Source organism: Protopterus annectens, chromosome 10.part0 (assembly GCF_019279795.1).
Source record: "Protopterus annectens isolate FY-2018-M chromosome 10.part0, PAN1.0, whole genome shotgun sequence".
NCBI lineage: Eukaryota > Metazoa > Chordata > Ceratodontiformes > Protopteridae > Protopterus > Protopterus annectens.
The window spans coordinates 1,593,088,668-1,593,098,649 of NC_056744.1; the positions used below are offsets into that span (position 1 = coordinate 1,593,088,668).

General features: G+C 37.6%; 1 protein-coding gene across 1 annotated transcript in view; it reads left to right on the forward strand.

Moving 5' to 3' along the window:
* The first annotated feature begins 711 nt into the window (after positions 1–711).
* The window catches only part of LOC122812863 (claudin-4-like), a 17,706-nt gene continuing 8,435 nt past the window's right edge, over positions 712–9,982 (forward strand). Inside the window, exon 1 of the mRNA XM_044084905.1 lies at positions 712–852. The gene's annotated coding sequence lies outside the window, so the exon portion shown is untranslated. The remainder of the gene's footprint in view (positions 853–9,982) is intronic.

Genomic DNA, 9,982 nt, shown 5'->3' on the forward strand with positions numbered 1-9,982 from the left:
TCCATGTGAATAAACAAGGGGCATCAGTCCACATTGTCATCAGCCCCTCATCTTTCTGCAGTGCTAAATCCATCACAGTACAGTATGCCTAGCTGTTCCCTTTCCCACATTGCACCCATCCTTGTGGATAAATGAAGGTCTTCAGTCTCCATTGCTGTCAGTCACTTACCTTTCATCAGCAGCTAAAACTGCACAGTGTAATAAGTGAGCACTGTCTCTTTTCTCCCTAATGTATCACTTCCACAGTACTAAGTATATTACAGTGTAAGAACGCCCTTGCCCGTAGGCACAAGGATTGTCTCCAATGCTGTCAGATTCTCAATAAATACAAAATATAAAGGAAATCTTACTATGTACACTAGAGTCATAAAAGGAACCCCATTAGATGGTTAAGTACATGAAAAGTGCGCTGACTGCTGAGTACACCAAGAATATCTCAAAAAGTATTACTGAGAAGTCAGAAGTCCTCTAAACAGAGACACAATATGTTTGTTTGCTGCATATGCTAGTAATTACTCTATGGCTGTGAGCAATGCTGGAAAAAGGCTCTTGCGTGTACACTGAGCTTCACAATTATAAAAAGTAACCCCCACCTTATTCACCTCAGACTTGTTACCACTTGTCAATTCAGATTCTTACTGCTGTTGCCCCACCCTGAGTGATAGAGGTATAAAAGGTACCCCCCAAGCACCACCCTCCTGAGACATCATTCCAGGGGAACTCAAGAAGGAGCAACACCTGTACAGATAAGAAAAACCCAAAGCTCCCTGAGGGAACCATAGAAAAGATAAAAGGAAAAGTACTTTTTCTGGTATTGTTCTAAAGAAGGACCATTGCTGGTGGTACTTGCAGGTAAATCAATATTTTTAACGTAAAATGGAGGTTCTAAAAGAAGTTAGTTTCTTTAGAATGTAATTTTGTTGCAAAATAAAAGGCAGGAGACAAAACTATGAAAAAATATTGATTATGCATCAAGTTACATAATAATAAATATGTAACAACATATTTTGATTGTAGAAAAAAACATACCCCATATTATTGACTGGAGTTAATCGGGAGTTAGTGATGCAAGAATTATGTTATTAAATTAGTCAGTTTGGTCTTTTTCAAGACATATTGTTTTCAGGGTTGAAACTGTATAAAACACAGTATTGTATATGTAACCGTCTTTACATAACAACTGCACTCTGTTCAGATCTAAATCATAAGTAGAAAATTGGCTTGTTAAATAAAAGTCTCTAAAATGTTATTTACATAACTTAGCTTGGCTAGATGAGATGCACTTCTCTGCCTCATATTTATATATATATATTGTGCATTTATCTCTATATATTTAGGTATGACTGTATGTCTGTTTCATTTAAAAATCTGAATCATATTTACAGTGCTGTGTAGCTGAGTTTTGAATGCACCAGTAATAATGAACACACACACACACACACACACACACACGCACACACGCACACACGCACACATGCACATTTGAGGTACGGACTTAAATTTGTAGTGAGTAAGTGCACTGAAAGAAGTATAAGATTAAAAATGTAAGAAAAAATATACATTAATTCATACAAAGGGCAGTACTTGAAGTTGATGCACGTTTTGTAGCGATAACATAAATCAGATAGCAATAACTTTGGGATAATGACAGTGTGTGTAGCACATTTTTTTTTTATTAGCACCTGTGTCAAAGATTTATTTCTTGTATTTGTTTCTTTTATTTTCCCAAGAGCCTGGTACCTTTTCCTAAAAATGTAAAAGCTTGCTATACAGTGTTCATAGTAAGACCAAATAATTTGCATGCATATGCAGTTCAGTTAGATAAAAATAATTTATACTTCTCTGTTTATATATAAAATTAACTGACTTCATTTTTACTAGTATTGAAATAACAACTGCAGAGACCATACTGACTGAAAAGGTCTTTCTTAAATGGGTCCTGAGAAGTGTCACTTTGGAATGTTGACAGGAAATGATAAGGTCTAGTCACCAGCACCCCTTTTAGTAACACACAAGAAATCTTTAACTGTACTGCCTGGATGGAAATTAATCAATGATGCAAGCTAAAAATTCTTACTTTATTTTAAATGGTATTTTTATCAGTTAATTTTTGCATAAGTGATGGGGAAAATATGAAATATCTGTATTGTTAAGTGTTAAAAAAGAATGTGCTTGTGAATTAGAAACAAATACAGACCAATAACACAATGACCGGTTTAAAAGAAGGTTGTTCTTGTGACAGTAGCATACCATTACTTGCTGTTACTTGCCCTGCAAGGCATCAGTAAGATGAGACGAAATCTTGCTGTACCTGTGGTTTTGAAAAATTACAAAGACCTTGTGAGGTCTTAAAAAGAATGGGGCGATAGCGACATAATATATGTTTCTAGATATCTTATTCCTTCCCCCACCTACCCACCATCTATACTTCTTTCTTCATTTTTATCATCGTCCAATCTCTTCCATTCATGCAGAGAGCTACTAAGAAAACAAGAAAGCTCACAAATTCTAAAAAAAATAGCAGAAGCTATTAATAATTAAAATGGAGGCACTAATGTGGATCTTCAAGAGAAAACTGCATAATTACTGACTGATTCTGATCTTTGCTAATCCAATTCTTTTAAGTCTGATTGGAACTGAGTGAACAAATTAGTTTGCCACTAGCTATGTGACCATGGCTGTAGGTAAAAAGATCACACCTGGAATATTGTGCACTGATATTATTTTCCATTGTCTCTCCTGCACATTCCATTAATAAAGGATATCAAAGTGTAGTGGGGTGTGAGGATTAAAAGGGGGGCAGTAATATATCTACTGTGCTGATCACTGAACTCAGAACAGTGCTGTCTGGAACTGACTTGTACAAACGTGTCTTAATGTACCATGGGGAAGGAACTGTAGTGCAGGTGAACCTGAACCAGATCCTGCATGGCAATGTCATAACTTTTAATAGTAGAGCACCAATGATCAGGCATGTAAATTAGCTGTCATGTCAGAAGATGTTAAAAATTATGCAGCTGAAAATGACATATTTGAAAATAAATGTTTCTGTACTTTAAAGTAATTATAACAAATAGATTCATAGGTTCATAGGTAGGTAGGTAGGTACTAGGCTATTGGCCCTAGGGCCTATATAAGCCTAGCCAAAAAGGTACCCTGACTTTCGCCACTCAAGAAAATTATTTTCCTGTGCCCCTGTCAAGCAGAGCCACAGAAGTGATCCCTGGGGTGAATTTCCTAAATCATCAAGGTTTTTCTTAAAGAGTGCTAATGAGGAGCTTTGCTTGATATAGATAGGCAGTTTGTTCCAGAGTATGAGAAGTCTCAGGGACAGGAGTCTATCCCTCCACCATGTACTGTTCATTTTGGTGCAAGGTTTAAGTCCCTAGAGCATGTAGCTCAGAGGGATTGGGATTTCTTTAAGTGGAGCATGTCCAACAGCTCTGGGTTTGACATAGCTTTGTATGTTAGGCAGAGATCTCCTCTGAGTAGGTGATATGCAACGGAGTAAAGCTGGAATTTTTTGAGATGGTCTACGTAGGGTATATGTTTGAGGCTGGTAATCCTCTTTGTGAGGTATTTCTGCGGCCTTTCCATTTGTTGTAGCTGTCTTGTGAGGTACATACCAAAAGGGGTGTTGTACTCTATAATGGGTCTAATGAGTGATGAGTAGAGGGGAACAATGACCTCTTTTTTCCTGGATGAGCAACCTTTTGTGATGAGGTGTGCCACGTAGAAGGATTTCCTGACTACTGCGGTGATGTGATTATCAAAGGAGAGACTACTGTCCACCTGTGCCCCAAGGTCTCTTACACACTTTTGATGTTAAGTAGACTACCGCCTATGTGGTAGTTCATGGTTACAGAGTTTTTACCATAGGGGATGACAATTCACTTTTTGGCATTGATCTTGAGGCCATGGCTTTGACACCAGGCAGTGTCTCAGTGAGTTAGGAGTTTCGATTATGACTCCTAGTTTGCAGTCATCTGCAAATTTCATTAGCCAAAGACCTTCTGTGTTAGCCTGTACTTCAGAGAACTAGATACCAAACAGGAGAGGACCTAGGACTGAACCCTGTGGTACTCCACTTGTCACTGGTCTGAAGTTAGATTTGGAGTCTGCTACTTTCACAGTGTGGGTTCTGTCAATGAGCCAGATGGGAACCCATCTTGTGACATAGGGATTTATACCTAGTTTAGTAATTTTATCTATAGTTCCAGAGTGGGGGATGGTGTTGAAAGCTTTGGCGAGATCTAGATAGATGTGTGTGTGTGTGTGTGTGTGTGTGTGTGTGTGTGTGTGTGTGTGTGTGTGTGTGTGTGTGTGTGTGGAGTTTTATCTACTTCCTGAGTCTGCTAGAGTTATGTTTAAACATAGATTTACGCAACATTATTAGAAGATGATGGTTTATAGTGTGCCCATCTGAACTTGCAGTGGTAATTTTTTCCTAAAAGCTTGTCCATTTTGTTTTGCCTTTAAAGGTCACTCACATGTGTATACACACACGCACACACACACACACACACACACACACACACACACACACACACACACACACACACACACACACACACACACCACACACATACACACAAACAAACACTGCATGTGTGTCCAATTATGTGTATGTATTTTTCCTTTGCATTTTTAACATTTTTGATCATACTAATCATTCAGTCTTCGTCACTTCTAGCTGAGTGCTTCACTCATCTTCCTTAGGTTTTTTTTTTTTTTTTTTACTCTGAAGCCCTATAACCTTTTAACATTATTTCTGTTCTTGTACATTTCACTCTCCGCCTAAAGAAGACAGAACGCCTGCTTTAAACAAAACCCGTACAAACACAGGGAGATAATACAGACTCCACACATGCACATTCATGCAGAAACACCACACACACACACACACACACACACACACACACACACACACACACACACACACACACACACACACACACACACACACACACACACACACACATGCAATAAACATAGGTAGAATCCTTGTTAAACAGCCATCACAAATCCATCTCTTCTTATACTTCTGAAACATCAGCATCAAAGCAGCATTTTCCCCTTCTTTAAATTGATTAGTTTTGTTCCTTTTCCTACTATGATGTCATTATTCTGCTCCCTCTGGTTTCACCAGTACTTTGGTCACTCTCCCCAGTAAAGAGACTGACCGGAGCTTTGAGTTAGACTTAGTGCTTCTAAACAGAATGGAGGAAAACAACTTCTCACTCATTTTATAGGGTTATACACGACCGTTGTAAGCCTACTTATGATACCACAATATGGAAGTAGAATTCTTTCCCCCTTCTCCAAGTTATACAACCTTCTTCCTGCTAAAAGTATAAAATGCTTGGCTACCTCAGCCACTCTTGTCTTAGCTTATTGTAAAGTCTAACATTTCTCATCACACTTACCACCCCTTCCCATCCTCAAAATAAGCAATATTCTCATGGCGGTTTTGCTGTAGTCATGCTTTTACTAAATAGGATAAAGCCAAGAAGCTTATTAATTAAACATATATCTAACCTACATTGATACTGCCTTACATATTTTCCTTCCATAATTAATTAGCAAATGCTGTCTGTCTCTAATTATGGTGCAGCTGTATAAGGCACTCACCATAACAGCAGAACATGTACAAGCAGGTTTTTGCATACCAATATCAGTCAGTCATCCATGCAGTGTAATTCTGACAGCTGGCAGTAATCCTCACCATGAGGTAATGTCAGACTTGGTTTGCAGTATGCTTGGATTGACTGATGTTTTTTTTCTCCTGTAAAGTTCAGGCCATCTTCAGTTCTTTAAGCAAAAAAAAAAAAAAAAAAAAACTGCATGCAGTTGTAGTGATAATAATAAAGTACATCATACTAGTAACCTGAACACCGGAAAGACCACCGATAACGGCTTTCAGTACATGCTGAGCTTTAAAAAGATTGATTGTTCTGTGGTTGGAAGTTCAACTTTTGTGTTGAATGAGAGATTACAGAGCCTCAGGAAAAGGATTTGCTACCCTCCTCAAAACTGTGCAACACATGGATTATTATAATTAAACTCAAAGGCACTCGCCCTTCACAAAAAAACATGGTTCTACCTTGCTTCTTACATGTTCTCAGTCTTACGGAGAATGAGCTTTCATTTTATGTTCATGTAAATGTTGATACTGAGCCACATTAGTGCAAAACCAAATAATCTGGTGCAGTACTCTTCCTTACTACACAGGGTAATGGAGAGATAGAATACGGCATCTCGGGATCTATTTAATCAAATTCATCTCTATCTCTAGTTTAGCCAGCCAACATGCATTGATTTGTAAATAGTTGGAATCAATTCGCTGGCTTTAAGGAAGGTGACATTTCATAGTAGAACCACTGACAACATTAGCTGCTTTACTGCTTTTAAATTTGTCAGTCAGTCTGTTTATTACAGCATTCAAGGTCGATACTCATTCGTGTGCATGCTACATTTGCAAAGTAATACACTTTCAATGAAGAGTGAGACAGCTTTGCCATATATAGTAGAGGATCGAGTATCCAAACTAAATGGGACCCTAGGGTTGTTCGGATAATCAAACGTAACTGAACCTGATAAAAAAAAAAACTTCTAAAATCTTGTTTTTTCTGCATACAGGGGAATACACTTTTCAACCATTCAGCGATCCCAGTGGACAATAAAGAATATTTTTCACACACAAGCAGACTACAAACTCAAAAAACATGCACAAGTGAATACGTATAATGTTTACATAGTCAGACTTTATGATTTTTCCTACCCAAAAACTTTGGAAGACTGCGTTTGGAAAATTGACGTTTTGGATAATTAACATTCAGATAATTGACTCTTTACTGTAAAAATGAATGAACTATTCCACTATCTGAAACCATACAAGGTATGGTACCACAGAATACCTGACTGCTCAGAAATAAAGTATATTTAATTTAGCTAGGTATAGTTTCATCTGTTCATTTTCAAATAATCTACTTTATCATTTACAAGGTCATGTGGATATCAGAGTCTAATCCAGCAGCCAGTGGGCCAAAGCAAAGAAACTTGGTTTGAACAGGGTGCTGGTCTGTTGCAGAATACAAACTCACCCATTCACTACATACACACATACAAAGCAATTTGGAGGACACTAAGTTACCTGCTAGATATCTTTTGGGAGGTGGTCAGACCACCTGCAGAAAACCAATGAAAATGCAGGAAAGATACTCAGACTCCACACAGAGTAACTCTCAGCCTCTTAGCATAAGAGATCTGTTCAAAGCCAAAAATACTAGGGGGGACAATGACCCAAAACTAGGAACAATTTGTAAATACTGCTGTTAAAAACTCAATAAGTTGACAGAATCTCAAGCTTTACTTTAACGTTTCTGAAGAATGTGAAGTCTGAAACTCAAATGACTGAAATTATTTTCTGACTTCAATCCTCAAAAATCTGCCAAAGATGTTGCCAGTAAACCACAATGTTATGAGAAGCAGACAAAAATATGAGACAATAATCTGGACATTCTCTGAAAATATGGTCAGTTGAGAGGTATGACTGGTTGCTTCTTTGGCTTCTACAAACCTCAGTTAGACCCTTGTGCCCTGCAGAGGTACTCATTATGTTGACTATTGTGTTTCACAGAACTCAGAGCTAAGTACATCTGGTGTAAGTGTACCTCATGAGCAGGTCCGTGGGGGGGGGGGGGTATCTTTGAGAAGCAGCAACTTGACTGGAGAAATTTCTACCACTGATTGCTGAAATTTGTCAATTTGCATCTTATAGAATGCTGTGTTGACATGAACTGAAGGTGGTGGGTATAGTCAGTCTCCTGCATTTAATATTTTATTTTATTCTATTTATTTATTTATTTATTGGGATTTGTTGATGGGGAAAGCCCACTGGGTCAGAAGCCCATTTTCAGTGGAGGCCCAGGAAGAAAAGCTCCAATTATAGTACAGATTTCACAAAGTGATACAATTTACAATAATAGAAAAATGAAAAAATAAAATAAAATCTTAGTAATTAATAATAAGCAAAGTAAAGTGTTTAAACAGTCAGATTTTGTGTTAGTATTGTATATACAAACATCTAACAGCATATTGTATGCTGTACAAATAACAGTTAACATCAATCCATTCTTTTCCGCATTCTAGCAGAGAGATGATAAAAGTTAAGCTACTAATTGTAAGAAACAAGACAGTGAATGAAATTCAGATTAGATTATGTACTGTAGAGCAAAATTAAAGAACATTAGATTGGTTAGATAGTGTCAGGTTATACAGCAGGGTTCCAGGATTAGTTCTATGGTGGTCTTTGGGTTTGGGCACAAGGCAAGTTTGGTTTTCAAGAAAGTGAGTTTTTGGGGTATTTTTGAAGGTTTTTAGAGAATCAAGTAGTGTAATGGAGGGTAGTAGGCCATTCCATAATTTTGCTATGGAGTAAGAATATAAGCTTTGTCCAGCGCTCTTGTTGGGTTTGGACACACGTAAAAATAGTTTATTAGAAGACCGAGGATTTCTGGAGGGGATATAGGTTTGTATGATATCTGAAAATGTAGTGCAGTTCCCTGAATTATATATTAGTTTATGTTGTGTGTATTTAAGGTTATAGGAGAACTTGAGCCATTTTAACATCTTGATGGCTTGGCAAGGGTGTGTGCGATTTGAAAGGCCACAGGCAAATTCAACAATCTTATAAGAGCATGATTGTAGTTTGTTGCTTAGGGATGTGTACAGGCTTGTAAAAATGGAGGAACCACTGAAGAGAGAAGGGAGCAGGAGAGTATTTGCCAGTTTTGTTCTTGTGGGAATATCTAAATAAAATTTGTATCTGTAAAGTTTGCCCATTTTAAAATGAGTTTTCTTTATTGTATTAAGTATATGTTGTTCAAAGGAAAGTTTATCATCTATAGTAATGCCTAGTAATTTTGCAATATTCACCATTTTCTATTTCAGTCTTGTTTAGAGACATTTTAAAATCTTGTGGGTGCAGTTTGAATAAGAAGACTGGTAACTTAGATTCTTTTTTGGGATTTAGATATAATTGTGCTTCATTTAGCAAAGTTTTAATTGCTGAGAATTTATTTTGTTTATTTTTTGGAGGTCTTAGAAATTACTAGAAGATATGATGGTAGAATCGTCTGCATATTGGATAAGAGAGCCCTGAAGGGAGACTGTTTTGTTGATTGGAATTGCTATGTACTTATTAATATGAACCATGAAAACCACTACACGTGCTTGAATTTACTAGATTCCCTTGCTATTCAGGCAAACACACTACTCATGGGTGATTTTAACCAGTCCTACATACACTGGGAAAATACATGACCACTAACATGCAGGCTCAGACATTCCTGGACTTTGTCAATACAAATTCTCTAGAACAGATGTTCTATACTCCTACTGGGGGGTCCAATATCCTTGACATGGTACTCTGAAACATGGGGGAGAGCATTACACCCCCCAGTGTAATGTCCTAATCAGTAAGATCAGATCAGATCTCCACTGAAATAAATGTAATGTTAGAACCCCCATCAAACCTTAAAACCCTAAAGAATTTTTCCAAGGCATACTATCTTCTATTAAGTGGTTGCAGACATAATTTTAAAGCTTGTCATTACCCTGAATACATGGTAGTCTATGCAGAAGTATACACAAATGCCCTGTACAACCAGATAACCAATGCATAGAAACATGAGTACCTGACTGAACTAAACCCAGGTGTAGCCAGAAAGCCAAGTCACCCTGGTGGACCCCTGGCATAAGTAGACCATGCAACAGGAGGAAGAAATTCTTGTCTAGAAATAAGTGGAAGGGTGCCTAACAGAGAAAGAAAATCTCTCATTAGCCTCAGCAGGAAAATCAGGGAACCAGTCAAGTCTTCAAAAGCTAAATATGAGAATAAAATAGCCTCCCAAGCAAAGGAAATCCACAAAGCATTTTTTAGCTATGTCTGAAATCTGAAAGGAGACACTGAACAGTGTGC